Below are 15,991 nucleotides of genomic sequence, written 5' to 3'. Positions count from 1 at the left end.
ATAGGCGTTTTCCTCAAACAGTCAAAGCTTTCAGTAAGTGCCCCCCCCCCCCCCGCAAAAAAATTCCTGGCTACGGGCCTGGTTGGCAGGTAGGTAGGTAGGTAGGTAGGTAGGTAGGTAGGTAGGTAGGTAGGTAGGTAGGTAGGCATGTAGGTAGGTACGTAGGTAGGTAGGTAGGTAGGTAGGTAGGTAGGTAGGTAGGTAGGTAGGCAGATAGATAGATAGATAGATAGATAGATAGATAGATAGATAGATAGATAGATAGATAGATAGATAGATAGATAGATAGATAGATAGATAGATAGATAGATAGATAGAAATGTTCAAAGTGTGAAATGTTCGCTGAAAAATGCTTCGCATTTAAAACAACGCAAGCGCTGGTACATTGATGAGTTATGCAAAACACTGGGTGCGAAAGAGCCTGATGCTAGAGAAACAAATTGCAGAAGGCTCTGTTGAAGGGACATTTGCTGCATGTTACTGCGTTGAAAACTGCGTGAAAACGACCCGAATGCTAAGAAAACATAAGAACAGCACTTGTGTTGTTTGTTACCCTTCGTCCTGTTTACGCGCTGTTTTCAACGCAGTAACAGGTATACGAACTGGCCCTTCAAGCGACCTTTTTGCAATTTAAAGGAGTAATTAATTGAATTGATAGTTACAGGCAAATAATAATTAAGTGTATAGATATAGTAAAAAATTAATTGAGGGATATGATTGGAAAGCATCAGATGATGGGCTAAAGAGAGAGGGTGAATGCTCCCCCACCCCATTGTTAGATTCTTGCTAATAAACCTTTTTTCAAGTAATCCCAGAACGCCCCGCGGGAGTGTGAAGCACTATAGGAAAAATGTGTACATCGAGCGAGCCAGGTTCGGTAGCCCGCGGCTCGTTGGCGCCGTGGGAGCACGAAACGAAAAGAACACGTTGAATATTCTTACATCATAAAACAATTCACATATCCGAACGCATCTGCATGTATCTCTACGCATGAAATGTGAAAGGAATAACGCAGTCAGTGTAGGTATTGCCGAGCGTATGTATGTATATCGGACGTAGCATTTAAACGGCACGTGTGTTACCGCGTGCCGATGCCGTAAAGACGTTCTGTCGTCATCAATATGAGCCGAACACCGAATTAATGTTTAGTGTAGGAATACTTGTAATGCACTAATGTAAATGGGACGTACTGAATCGCCATAGACACATTTCCGTTTGAGCATTTGGTGTAGTGAACACTTTTGCTCTTGCTCGCTGCGTTTAGCCGCTATGGCCTATTTCAAAGGTAATTTCAGCGTTGCAGGTCATCTTGCTCACGACTATACATATCTGCGGCATACATTCACCTGCTAGCCATCACGCGAAAGCACAACCAGCGTTTCTAAAATGCAACAACTGCAGTGAGTGTCAACGAAGTGTCGTAAAAGCTTATCGTTTGATGCATATATGGTGCGAGCGACGCGCACCGGGTATATATCTGTACTTTATTTCAGTATACCTTATACTTCAATGTATACTTTTTTTTAGTAAACGCCAACTATACTCTCTCGAGTACTCTTTGAATATCACAACCTCACCTTCAGCTTGTCGAAAGTGTCGACGGACGTTGATTCCAAATGGATCCGCGAATGCATAGACCGCTCTTGAACTTCATCTAGGAAGACGAATTGTACTGTTTTATTTAATTTATGCTGTAGGGGCAGGGGACACGGCCCGGCTCGCACGTGACTAACTTCGTCCCATGTTTCTATTAGTCATCTCTAGAACGGACGAAGCCTCAAAGCGGTGAAGAGCAAAACTGTGTACTGGCAAAAACCAGATGTATGCACTTAGGGACAAGGAAGACAAAGGCATTAACACTATGGGTAGGATAGCTTAAACAGCTGAGGAGTTTTACGGAGGTCTGTACAGTAGCCGGGGCAACCAGGAAGACAGTGTAAGAAGTAGTAGTAGCCCAGAGGAATTGGACATCCCAGCGGTAACGACAGGGGAAATAAAGAAAGCCTTGGAGGGAAAAAGAGGCGAAGCCCCTGGTGAGGATCACGTAACATCAGATGTGTTGAAAGAGTGGACAGACTGTGTTATAAAAACTGGCCACCCTGTATACGAAATGTTTCTTAACGGTGAGGGTATCAGAATCTTGGAAGAATACTAAGATCATCTTTATCCATAAAAAAGGGGACGTTAAGGACTTTAAAAATTGCAGACCGATCAGCTTACTATCCGTTGTCTACAAGCTGCTTACAAAGATAGCAGCTAATACAATTAGGACAACATTAGAATTCAGTCAACCAAAGTACCAAGCAGGATTCCGTACAGGCTACTCGACAATAGACCATACTGACACTGTCAATGAGGCGATAGAGAAATGCGCGGAATATAACCAAACCCTATATATAGCCTTCATAGACTACGAGAAGGCATTTGATTCGGTCGAGCATAAGCAGTTAAGAAGGCGCTACGGAATCAGGGCGTCGATGAACCATATTTAAAAATACTGGAATAAATCTTAGGTTTAGGTGCACCTTTACGACGGCCCTCCACGACGGCGTCCCTTATAATCATATCGCGGTTTTGGGACGCTAAACCCCAACAATTATTATTATTATTATTAATATTATTAACACCTGGCACTGGCAGAGTGTTGGTTTATGTAAATTTAATTACCAAAAACGAAAGCTCGAAGCCTTTATATTCAACCTGGTTGAATGTTTTCTCCGCAGTGCATTGGTTTAAACCGCACTCGTCTTAGGCGTCAAGTCGTGTTTTGGATTTCTCATCTTGCAATATGACCGAAAAAAAAATACAAAGACCAGGAGAAGCCATTTCTTGACTTGTACCCCGCGAAAATACGCACTGCGCTGTAGCTTTTAGCATGCGACAACAGCGCCAGAAGACGGCCTAGCGAGCAAAGCAAGCAAAACTAGAGGAATATCATAACCTTCTCCCTTTCTATATGCTTTTTTTTATCCTGCGACAAGAGCATCTGTAATTCCGAAGTATCCACGTGCGCATTCGCGTGGCTACTTGCGGATTATTAAAATAAGCAGATGACAGAACATGCATAACACTAATTTAGGCAAAACTCGGTATGTGACACTATCGCGTTAATGATGAAGCGTGTGTACGGGGTTGTTTTTCACGTATTATTTCTGTTGTCCCCTAGCGGCCTATGTAAATAATAATAATTTAAAGGATTTTACGTGCCATAACCACATTGTCATTATGAGGCAAGCCGCAGTGCGGAATTCTGTAATAGGTTTAAACACCTGGGGTTCTTGAACGTGCACCTACATGAAAGCAAGCGGGTGTCCTGCATCAAAGCAATACGGCCGCCATGGCAGGCAATCGAACCCGCTACCTCGCGCTTAACCGCGACACACTTTATCTGCCAATCGCTCCCACGGCGGATAGACATTATGTCGGTGGCGCTGTAATAAAATTTATTTAGCTGACGCTAAGGAGACCACTGTAGCCTATGCTCTGGAGGGAGATTAATTAATTAAACTACTTTAACGTCCTTAGTCAATTGCATTGGTCGTCCGACCCACACCCTGAAGCATTTTCAACCTCGCCCGTTGTTGCACAGCCTCCGGGTATCGGCCCAGTCGAGTTTTGGTACCAATGGTCTTGGCGCCGCAAGCCGGATTTTTAAAATCACGAGCCATACAAAGCTCTCGCCTTAATGAATGATAGCTACTTAACACCATCCGACGGTACGAAGTGTTTATTGACATTATTGTATGATTGAGACGATGACAATGCGGAATGCGAGGAAACCGAAGAATTTCATCATCTAAGATTACTGACCAATTCGCGGTCAGTAGATTAGCAGGTGAACATCGTGTCTACCAAGTATGAAAATAATAAAAGGTAGTCCGTGCATCTCAGAGGGGGCCACACTTCCTGCGAGATGTGAGTCGCGCACTACAGCACACTGCTTTTAGCGTCATTGATTACAGCACGTGACTTCAGTTAACCTCCCATTGCGAGACGCTCAATGCGGTCACTCTAAAGGCGCCGCGAAGAAAAACAGAAAGAAGGTGGGGCTCGCCGTGTAAGCAAAACAGGGCACATCGCCTACGATACGTAAGGGAAGGCAGGGAAAGAACTCCGCTTGCAGAGTTCTTTCCCTGCATCGCCTTGGCGAAGGTATAAGGCCAGCGTTAATAATAACATCTGGGGTTTAACGTCCCAAAACCCCGATATGATAATGAGAGACGCCGTAGTGAAGGGCTCCGGAAATTTCGACCATCTGGTGTTCTTTAACGTGCAATATCGCACAGTACACGGACCTCTAGCATTTCGCCTCCATCGAAATGCGACGACCGCGGCCGGGATCGAACCCGCGACCTTCGGGTCAGCGGCCAAGCACCGTAATCACTGCTCCACCGCGGCGGACAAGGCCTACGTTGACAACAATGTTTACCTTCTTGCGGCACGGTAACAGGGCAGTTCAATGCCTCCCTACTCTTGCAATAGTGAACAGCGAACTTATCGACAAAAAAAAAAAAAAGACATTCGTGAAATGCTTGCTCCAAACATTGCCTGGTGAGGTGCTACGTTGTCTTACGGTAAACAAATACACGACACAGAGAATAAAAATAAAACGGCTTTTCGAGACCTCTCCACGTCCCTTGCTCAAATAAATGAAATATTTCAGCTCGTAATCAATATGTTAAACGGGTCCTGACGATGGGCCTTTTAGCGAACTTTACCATGTAAAAATAGAAACGCGCTATGCTGTCCCGAATAAAGCTGGCCGCAAGAGCCAGGTTTCAAGCCGCGACCTCCTACATTTCTGCAGACTAGCATAGGCAGACAAACAAGAAGGCGGGTTTCTCGATACTTTATATAAATCTAATCTGTTTCATTACTCTTTCACCAACACTTAGCAGAGAAGGAAACGCGGCCTGCGTAGCACGTCATGCGCAAGTCAATGCACTTTCCGACGTATAGGTATGTTATTTAGAAACAAAAAGCGCGCAGTTAAAACTAAAGCGACTTTCTTAAAACCATTCTTTTTAAGATAATCGAGCAATATTCTGCATGCAAAGGTATTCATTCTTCCTTTACGTCTGCTGCTTATTGAGCTTTCAAGAAAAACGTCTGTGGCAGCGAACACGGCCAGGCGTCTTCACATAATAGCGCAAAATATTGGTTTTATAAATTGAGGCCAACAAAAATTAGGGACGTCAAGACACGGCACATTCGGAAACCCGCGATCGTTATCACCGCCTCCCAAGCTTGCATTATTTTCTGGAAGTTAGATCTTCACATTACAAAAACAGCAGCGCTAAAGCACGCGTTCTGGCTTTCTTTTAAGAAACCCGTCGGAGCCAACAACAATGTCATCGGACGAAATATATTGAAGAGGCAGGGAATGAGGAGAAGGGCAGCACGCTCTTTCGAGATTTCGTAGTTATCAAGCACAGCCAAGCGACTTGTATGTGTTACCCTTTCAGTGCAACAGAACTGCTGACTCACAGTCGGGCAGCCCAACCGGCCGCTCGTCGCATGCGTTGCGGTTATCACTCGGCGACTGAGGTTCGCGCTCGCTGGTTGTAGCGGATATCGTCGTTGTGCTTTTTTTATGTATTGTGGTTTTCTCAATCCGCGCGATTACGGCAAGCGTCATCGCGCGAATTTTGAACGTTGAAGGTCCGTACGCCACGTGGTGTGAAAAACGGTGAACTAGAAGCGATGTCCCGAATTCCTGGGTATGGAAAGAAGTGACGTCAGGTTCAGCAGACAATTCGTCTGCTAGCTGTCACCAGCATCGCCGTCGTCGCTGTCAACAGTGTCGACAAGTGATGAAGGCAAGATTCTGTATTTGGGAATCGCCGAATTCGTGACTTCGCGATTCATTTTAGTTTCGAAACTTTGCAAAGCAGTGATTCAGAAATGGACGTCGTTCCAAGCAATGATGAGAAGGTGCATGAGAATGTAATGCCGTGAGCAAAAGTATACCGACCACAGGATGGATGGATGGATGGATGCTATGAGCGTCCCCTTTATAACGGGGCGGTGACATGTCTGCCACCAGGCTCGAAGAAAAAAGAAAGAAAAAAGAACTTCCTTGTTTCATGTTGGCCTAATACCTTATCTACATTGATTAAATCTATCTTATTATACCAAAAAATATAAATTCACGGTCCATCTGTCTGCCTCTTAAGGCAGAATGACCTTATTTTTCCCCATTATTTATTTTTGTACTTTATCTCTACTTTTCTGCCACCAATTCTCCAACCGTCTCTTACTTATTTCTATCGCGGACGTGTTCAGCTTTCCATTGTTGTCCCTAAAACCCAAGGCTTCATGTAGCCTCGTGCCCACACGTATACCTGGGTGAATATCGCCACATTCAATCAGTACATGTTCCATCGTTTAATTAGTTCCCCCGCAGCATGTACATTGTTCTTCTTCGTTACTGAATCTCGCTTTATAACTACGCGTTCTAAGGCAGCCCGACCTTGCTTCAAACAGTAAAGCGCTTTCCCTTGAATTATCATAAAACCTTTCCCTCCTTATTTCGTTTTTTCCCTTTCGGTAATTACTCATGCAGAGCCGGCTTCTTTTCCATCGCTGCCATCCAGTAAGTCCTCTCCGCCTCTCTGACCTTCCGCTTAATGCTCCTTGTTGCCATATCGCCCGCACTGCTAGCCGTATATTTACTGGTGAGCCTCCTAGTTCTTTTTCGCCACTGCGTGTGAACGCTTTTTCTATACAAATACCTGAAAACTTTCTCTGCCCATCTACTCTTCTTCATTTTCCTCAGCCTCTCTTCGAATCTCATTTTGCTCTGAGCTTCCCTCACTTCGAAGCCTGTCCATCCCATATCACCCTTTACAGCCTCATTTGTCGTCTTCCCGTGAGCGCTCAGCGCGAGGCGGCCCACCGTCCTTTGATTTACATCCATTCCTGATTGTACCTCGGACTTCATGCACACCACTGAGTTCCCAAATGTAAGCCCGGGACCATCACACCCTTCCACAGCCCTTGAAGCACCTCGTACCTATTGTATCCCCATAAAGATTGTGGGGATCACTGATAACCCTCGCCCTCGTCCACACCGGCGATGACACCAAGCGACAACGGAGGCCACTGCGCATGTCCCTCGATGCCAAAAAGCTTCATAACCAAACGCAGAGAGCGGCCAAGGGGGAGTGGCCGGTGAACTTTCGTGGAGTGTGCTGGTGTGCGCGGCGTACGGTCCGCCGGGGCCAAGGTTAGCGGGACCGGCACGGAAGTTGTGCGTAGAAACTGTCTGTGAGTTTGTTCCATGTTTGCCCTTGCCGCCGTAACGTTTTCTTTAAAGTGTTCTTTCTACTAATAAATGGCTTTTAGTTAATCCCGCTGAGCGCCCATTCCTTGGAGTAGACGGCGGACCCCACAAGCTCTGTGCTTCATAATTGCAGCATTCCTCTTTCCCTTTGCTACCGATGCTTTCTCTTGTACCTCCATATATCTACCCCCCTCATTTACCCATACTCCGAGGTACTTGTACTCGCTTACCCTCGGTATTTTTTGGCCCTGTATGAAGACCGCATGGTCTTCGTGATCACTGAATACCATCAATCCACATTTTGTTGCACTAAATCCTAGTCCTAGAGCCTCACATTCCCTTCCGCCTATATCTGCCAGTCACTGTATATCATCTTGACTGTCCGCAAATAAGACAATATCATCAGCATAAAATAGACCTGGAAGCTTCTGCTCAACCATCGTGCCGATGGTTGAGCAGAAGCTTCCAGGAGCGCGTGCCGAAGTGCGCCATCTAGTGGCCAACCGTCTGCAGTCGAGAACATAGGTCTGGCCGCGTCAGAGCAATGCTCTCGACAACGGACAGCTCGCCACTAGATGGCGCAAACCGCAACTTCGGTACGCGCTCCCGTGGTCGGTATACTTTTGCTCACGGCAGTACACTAGGGTCATGCTTTAGCCATGCTTCCAGTGTAAGCGAAGGGGTTTACGGAATAGGGCTTTTAGTTTGTACGTATAATTCTCTACGTTATCATGATACCGGATACCGGATGGAATCTGCGCAGGCGCAGGCCTTTAGAGAACGTAGACTTGCTTCACGGAACGTAAACTACTTGCCGGACACGTTTTACGTTTGCGGCCATAGCTCGCGAATTCACTTTTATTCGCGGCTTCTCGCGATATCCGCTTTTCGGAGACTCCAGCCGCCGAGTCAAAATAAGCCGACGTGCGAGCGCCAATCACGACCACGTAGGTTGATCCGGATTACCGAAGCTAGAGTGACCTAGAATACGGAAGCCTTAAACATGAAAGGCCTAAAGCCCCTGAGAGGGCGGATAGCTGGTGCCATGTAGTGGGGCCGAGATGTACCATGCAAGCACAAAATTGTTCATGTAGAAACGTGGTGCATTCTACTTCTAGTGTAAATGCCTTGCAGCGGCGTAATTACGAATGAGATGACTTTTAAAGCCGTTTTTCCCTCAAACACGCTAGGCCAAAACAAAAGTGTTCATAATTGTGGTTGCACGAAACGTCACAAAATGTCGGCACCATCGTTCGGTAACCCGGTATTCCTACCCCCCTTTGCGTATACCGGGATACCGTACGCGCTAAAAACCTCTATTGCGATTTCGCCGAAGCAGTGATTGAATCTTATCTAAATTAAGCATAGTTTGAATGCACTTACCATCATCATTTAGTAGTCTGCGCAAACGTAAAGGCATACGTTCACGTACGTACGTCAACGTTTACGTATCGGAAGCTAAAACTTTGCTAAAGCATACGTTTCGGTAACACGGTAAACACAATTCGGCATTCCGGTAACACGGTAACGTTAAAAAGTATACGTACAAGCTAAAAGCCCCTAAGGCCAAGTTACCGTGCAATGATATCGAGAAGATGTGACGCTTTGGACAACCACAATGATAGAAAGGTACGTTTCTTTGTTTTTGCCTAATGTGCGTGATCAAAAAAGTTCTGACAAGGCAACGCATTCAGAATTGCGCCAATGCCGCGAATTTACACCGGCAGAGAAGAAGAAGACACTAGGTTTCAGAAATAAAACTTCTGTGCTTGACAGATTCTTCTTTGTGCCACCATTGCCCCCCCCCCCCCCTCTGTCCAGCCTCTCACGTTTATGGCTACGGCAATCCGGTATTACGCCAACGCAAAAAAGTCTAGGGACGAACTAAAATTCTGTTCCTTTTCGGCGATTATATTTCTCTGTACACTTTCATAACTTGTGGTCGTGTTAGCTTGTACCGTACGTGTAATGAAACCGTGCACTCTTTCTGCCTTTTTCCGTGCTTTGAAGAACACGACTGCAGTGCACAGCAGTTGGCCCACATGCTGACAGACGAGCACATGACAAACCATCCGAAGCGGCGCGACCAAGATCAGGCATGAGGAATGGGGAGAGCCACTGGGATCGAGAGCGTTTCCAGGCGTTGGCGCCAGTCGGCGCCACAATAAGAACACTCAGATGGTCGACGTCATGGTTGCTAGCACATCTTCACTCAGGATGGTATGGGCCACACCAAGCACGTAACAGTAATGTTGATGTCGCAGGGTGCTGAAGGCTCCGTTGAGCTTTCGTAAGCTGTTTCTCCTCGAAATAAAATAAGTTCCAGGTGACAGACACCATAAAAATTTGGCCAAGAAGACCTGTGCATACCAAGCAATCGAATGAAGGGCGCATCTCGAGCTTGAAATTTTATAACAGTGCCCATTTAGCACGTGGTGACAGATCCCTACAATTTACGAGATGCTCAGGTGGCACAATTGCCGGCTACAAAGGCCCAGACTAACCCTGCCTGTAGCAACATCACAACCAGAACCGTCACCACCACGTCCACCACCACCACTGCACAATGAAACTGAAGATTAGTGATGGCTGTGTTAATTTGAATCACTGTCAGCCATTTCTTTCCCTGATAGCAACACACAAAAAAGGAGCTATTCTTTTGGCAAGGTACCATCCTGCAGAACATGCCTTGGATCATATTCTGTCTTTTGTAAAGGAGAGTAAAGTCGCGAACATTGGATTACTGTTGATCCATGACTTTTTGGACAATTCTTGTTTTCGTACGGGGTTTTTGTAGTTATTGAGTTCCTTCATCTGTGCTGTGATGCTGCCCTCTGTTAAAAGTGTGGACTGGACATGGCATGTGTGCCGTGGACGAAAGACACGACAGTAAAGGCAAGCCATAGGGCTAAACAATACTTTACTACTACCAATGAGCGAGTTGCCTGGGCATTTCCTGTAACTGCCATAAGAGCACCAAAAACATTTCAGGGATATCTGAGCAGCATTTTAAAAGATCAACAAGCTTTACGATATCTAGGTGGGGCAATAATATTTGTGTTTTGGTAGAGTATTTTCCGAAGACTGTCAATCTTTACGAGCTCACAACTGAAAGGAAATTCTACAGAACTAACCACATGACCTACTTTTGGAACGACATCATCTATCACCATGGGATAGGGCACCTGTGATGGCCTTTAAAGGGGTACTGACACAACATTTCGCGGCCGAGAGAGCCTGCGGGAACGATTCCCGCGAACATGCGATATATTCTGCAAAATATCAACAGCGAATATAGCTTGGAAGGATTTTTAAATGAATTTTGAAATTTGCGTGAGCGATCGACACCTTCGCGCTACTGACACCCTCAAAGACGACCCTCGGTGACCCCTTACTTCCCTCTTGTGAACACGCTGCAAGAAGTTATGATGACGTCATAGCCACCATGTTTTTTTTGCCGCGTTCTCTCCAGCAGCGTACTTCTCGGCGGCTGCTCGCGAACGGCGAGCAGCCGCCGAGAAGTACGCTGGTCGGTATTGAGGAACCTGTAATTAATTATCTGTCGCGCGCTGCAGCAAACGATGTGCCATGTTATGACTAACAGGCTCCCAGCAACATATGGCAGCAAAAAAACGCGATGCCGAAATTTTTGTGCCAGGGCCCCTTCAACACACCTGCAAAGTCTTGTCAACATCTTACATACTGTAGCTCGTTTATCAGCTTCATTCAAATCTGCAGCAGTTGCCTTCACCATCATTACTGAAAATGACTTGCATTATATTACTATCACCTCCCCATTTGCTTCTGCACACACTATGATGCTAATTACGGATCTAACATTCTTTAAATAGTCTGCAATGGTGGTCACTTTGAAGTTTATGCTGTTGCAATGTGCCGTGAAGCTATTAGCTTAAGTTATGCTAGCAAAACATTCTTATTTACGACAATACCTTGATGTTTAGGCGCAATATTTCTGCTTTTTAAAGTAACAAGCTCAAGAAGCAGAACTGTCCTTTATGCCATGAGAGAATTTTCAAAATTAACTTAAGCAGTTTAAAATCTGATAACCAAAATTAAGACTCATTGAAGCATCAAGGGGCCAGTAAACAACCCCGAGGTCCAAAAATTGTAATGAAGGAAATATACGCACTTTTGCTATGTGAACATGCTGCCGCAAGAATTTTGCGAATACGTGCTATACTAAAGAACTTACAGGGGTTAGAACATCGGTTTCAGCTGCTTTCAAATTTTCGCGCGGCCTCGCCACCCTTCTCCGCCACAGGGAGGGGAAGGCGTAGCCCGTCGTCGTGATTCCGCCCACTTCAACAATGTGACACGACGTCATTAGTTGACGTCATCGGCGAGCTCGATCAGTCGCAATGCACTTCCGCTTGCTGTGGCTCCTGGTTGTTTATTGTTTACATTGTAGCACGTGCTCCGTAACTTGACGGGCAGTTTTCGGCTCTTCGGTATTTTTAAACCTTTATGACAGTCCACAATGCAGCAGGAATGCGTGCTTGCTTTCCAAGACGACGAAGGGGCGCGAGAGAAAAGCGTGGTGAACCCCGCTTGCCGCGCGTGCAATGGGAACACCAAGCAAGCGCGACCCGTCCGAGCTACCGGAGATTCCCCTCTCTCCGCTCGATTTGCAGCCGACAACTGAACAACGCTTCCTCCACCTGTTGCTCATGCGGAAGGCGAAGTGCGTGTAGGTGAACATAAGCACGGCAACTGCTGGCCGTAACCGCATCACCGCAGGGCCAAGGAACAAGGCGCAGTTTCGTAGCGGTGGGTGAGAACAAGAACTTACGTTAACTTGTTGAGACCTGGTTTAGACCAATCGACGAGTTCAGTGGTACGTCAAGTTGCCCATAGGCAAGTTTGCGTCACTACGCGTACGAGGGGGATTGGTCAGGCGAAGGAAAAAATCACAGCATATCCACAGAGTGAATGATGATGAGTGGGCGAAGCTGCGGAGGTTCATCGGTAAACCGTGAATCTTCCGTGAATTCTGCCCAGTACATCATCACCGACGTGAGATAGGGCGCGTTTATACTAAAGGTTCGATGAGTTATGACGACTTGCAGCTCACTTTAATTTTACATGTACGCTGCGAATTTTCATTGTTTAGAAAACCATTGCTTTAGAAAACATCTGGCGTCTTTCGTTAAGCAGCTGGCGTCTTTTCCTTTTGCTTTAGAAACATCTGGCGTTCTTCCGTTTTGCTTTTACAAAACATCTGGCGTCTTTCGTTGGTTTATTTCATCAATAAACGGCGTTTTGAACAAAATTTTTATTGTTTAATCACGCACAGGAGAAATCTCATCAGGCACTACCTTGGAGGTAAAGAATGGCTGCTAATGGGAATGAGAGACAGAAGAAGTCGGCTTTTAGCTACCGCTGCGAATTTTTTATTGTTCAACAACGCACAGGAAAAATCTCCCACCGGCACCACCTTGGAGGTCAAAGCGTAAGACTGGTTACGGACTACGACTACGACTACGAGGGACGAACGGGTGCCGCCTTAAGGAGCTTCGCCCCTAAAAGGCGCGAGAATTGTTTTTCGAAATGGAGGGGTCTGCGCGGCGCCCAGCGCTGTAATATTCGGAAAATGTGATCGTCGCGGTCTACTGTACTAATTGGCGAGCTTGTTTGGGGGTCTAAAAAGAAAGTCAGAGCCTGTTTACTGGCCCTTTAACGGAGAGCGAAAGATGGACATAAAGACTGTTTCGAATGCAGCTGCTGTGGGATAGTTGCAGTTGCTGTACTCTAATTGTAGTCGTGACGATAGGTGCATCTCTGTAGTGATGATGCTTGCAGAATTCCAAACAATCATGTGGTTATCACTTGACTACTAATCACATTATCAGTTGGGATTCTGCGAGCATAATCACTACTGAAAAGCACTTATCATCACTGCTACTTTTAAAGCTGTACACATTAAAACGACCAAGAGGTCCTTAAAGGGACCGACAACTGATTTTTCTCGACCCAGTTTTTTACGGCGCGACAGGAAGCTCACCCTTCATAGCGTTTGTAGCTGCAGTGGTTTATCCGAAAAGCACATAGTTATTTTATAAGCAGTATTTTTCGATCTGAAAGGCTCCAAACACGCATGGAGGCTTGCTCCAGCAACGCTGAGAATTGATAGCGATGCCGCTAGCCCTTGCGAAAGCTGTCGTTGTTCTGCTTTCGCAGGAGTTACTGTAACTATCCATAACCACCTTTATTTTGAGCTTTGCAACCATTCTTGAAAATAGCAAGCTGTTACAATGAGATGTGTGGCTTTATACACCTTCCCGGTATTTGTACAGCGTTGTGTGCGCCTGTTCCCAAGGTTGCCTGCGCCTGTGTCATGGATGGCCTGTCCCGGCGTCGTTACTCTCTCGATACACGAGCCAAGACAAGTAATCGAAAACGTAACTGTGCATATGCACGGCCGCACCGAGTAGCAGCGCGCGTCATTTGTGAGACGAAGTGTAGGTAGCAAAACAATGTCGCTCCAAAATCCTAGCGACCGGGAAACTACGTGCGTGGTTGCATGAGCACGCTGGAAAGTTGCTCAAGACGCGCTGACGAGCATGGGATCATTACGGCACGCGAAGGCAGCGCCACTTTAATGCATACTACTAACGCAGGCCTATATGTACATTTTTATGGAGTAATACCTTTTAATATAAAGAAACGAACAATATTTCAATACTAACAAAAAATCGTCGACCGCGTACAGCAATCAACGGTCACGTGGCCGTCTTCATCGGATCATTCATGTTTTTGCCGCCAGAGGCGCCACAGGTCATTTTTCGCGACTTTCAATTAAGAACTAAAAATATAAATCCATCTCTTACGAAAAAAAAAAAAAACAGGGTTGGTTTGAGTCAGAGCAACGGACAATCTTTACATCAGTAGAGCCAGCGCCTCCTCTATTTTTCTGTGCCTGGGCGAAGGAGCGGAGCGCAATGGAAACCGACCGTCGGCGTTAGTGCGGCGTTTAGCCGCCGGGCGCCGCCACCGTAGTAGACAAGCTGTCGCGTCGTCGCTCGCGGAAACGAATGCCGTGGCTGCATTCGAAGCTGCTGTATGGTTCAGTTTTCGGCTGTATTCGCGTTATTTAAAGTATAATGAAAACTTGTAAACTGGAAGCATGAAGCACTTGTCGTTCTGGGCAACCAGTCAATTTCGAAGGCATGATCTTTCGCGGCTATTTGATCGAGACGCTCGCGCGTCGTCTGCTAGCCCGATACCAGAGAACGCATGCCAGTGATGCGCGGAAAATTGTTTTGTCACCGTTACGTTCGCTTGACTGAGAGTCGGTTATTGACTGTCTGAAAGTCGATTTTCGAAAGCAGCATTTGCCAAGAGCTAATATTGAAAGCTTGGGCGCTTAATGTTCCCCGATGCGTGCCACTGTCTACTGGTGTAGCACACTACACGCAAGCCTGGAGTTCATGAGCTAAATAGCCTGAAATGTCACTAGGCTGCTTCCAGGGATATACGCGATTGCCCGTTCCCTTCGTAAAGCTTTTGAGAATTACGTTTGTTGCCACCGGGAGAAAGCAACAGTTGGTGCCAGAAAAAGAACTATGCCAAGTGATTCCACCATTTCAGAGCTTAAACTAGTTAAATCGTGGTGGTACGAAAAACAAAAACAAACAGCTACATATGCCGCGCGCTTCCTGCAACACTGACCGATGTGTGTGAACAGACGCTGTCCAAGTATAAAGTAGTGCCGACTCTCAACTTGAGCCAATGTGAAAGGCGTGAAAAATGGCGCGGCCTGTTGTCAGTTGCTTGAGCTCGTCTTTGTAGTTGTCGACGGATTGTTGTAGCCTCAGTATCTGGCTCCTCAGCTCTCTTTCTTTTCTCTTCCGTTTGGCCCTTTCGGTAGTGAGCAATGTAGATGCCGAATGGCTGTCGACCTGGACGCTTTTGTCGCATGGAGCAGCCTGCTCAGCCTCGTGCACTCATTTATTGTGACACTGTACATAATGATTGTCAGTTGTTTCGCCGATAGCTCATGTAGGGTCCGTGGGCTCTGATTCTTCAGCTTAGCTCCCTAATGTCAGCGCTGCATGCACATGGCCGCGATCGCGAGGCAGCGTTGCTACTGGTACTACATGCCTTCGTTGACTGTTAGGACGCAACACGGTCACGTTTAGGGATACTTGCATTGCTTGTTTCAGTTGTTACCTTGGGCTGCAAACGTGAAGGGTAGTCTGCAAAGAGTGACGCTACTGCATCCTTCTTAAGCCGCCGCTTCTTATATTCTATGAAATCTTCGTGTCGTAAACGACGGCTGCATATTCTAGTGTAGTTTGAAGATGTATTAGAAGACCAATTATCCCGCCTAATTACTTCAAGCCACCTCTCCTGAACACCAGCGACAGCTGGAATTTCATGGAACGACAGCCGCATAGTGTATTAAGGCAAAAGCCTTATAGATACCTCATCAAACGTGAAAATTGACCGTCGGCGGCGTCAACGCGAGTGATGCAAGAAATAATTACGTGATGACATCATATGACGTCTCAGATCATAAAATTTTGTGACATCATCGTGACGTCACACAACACCTTCGCTTGGTCAAAATGGGCCGATCACGGAGGCAGTGTATGCCTCCGCTGATGCGCAGAAGGCTTGCACTGCCTCCGATCCTTGAGGCTGTAAGAAAACCACGTTAGGCGCAGAAATATCTCAGAGGGAGGC

The sequence above is a fragment of the Rhipicephalus sanguineus genome, chromosome 1 (assembly GCF_013339695.2).
Source record: "Rhipicephalus sanguineus isolate Rsan-2018 chromosome 1, BIME_Rsan_1.4, whole genome shotgun sequence".
Lineage (NCBI taxonomy): Eukaryota > Metazoa > Arthropoda > Arachnida > Ixodida > Ixodidae > Rhipicephalus > Rhipicephalus sanguineus.
The sequence above is the reverse complement of the archived record's forward strand: the minus strand, read 5'-3'. Positions refer to the sequence as shown.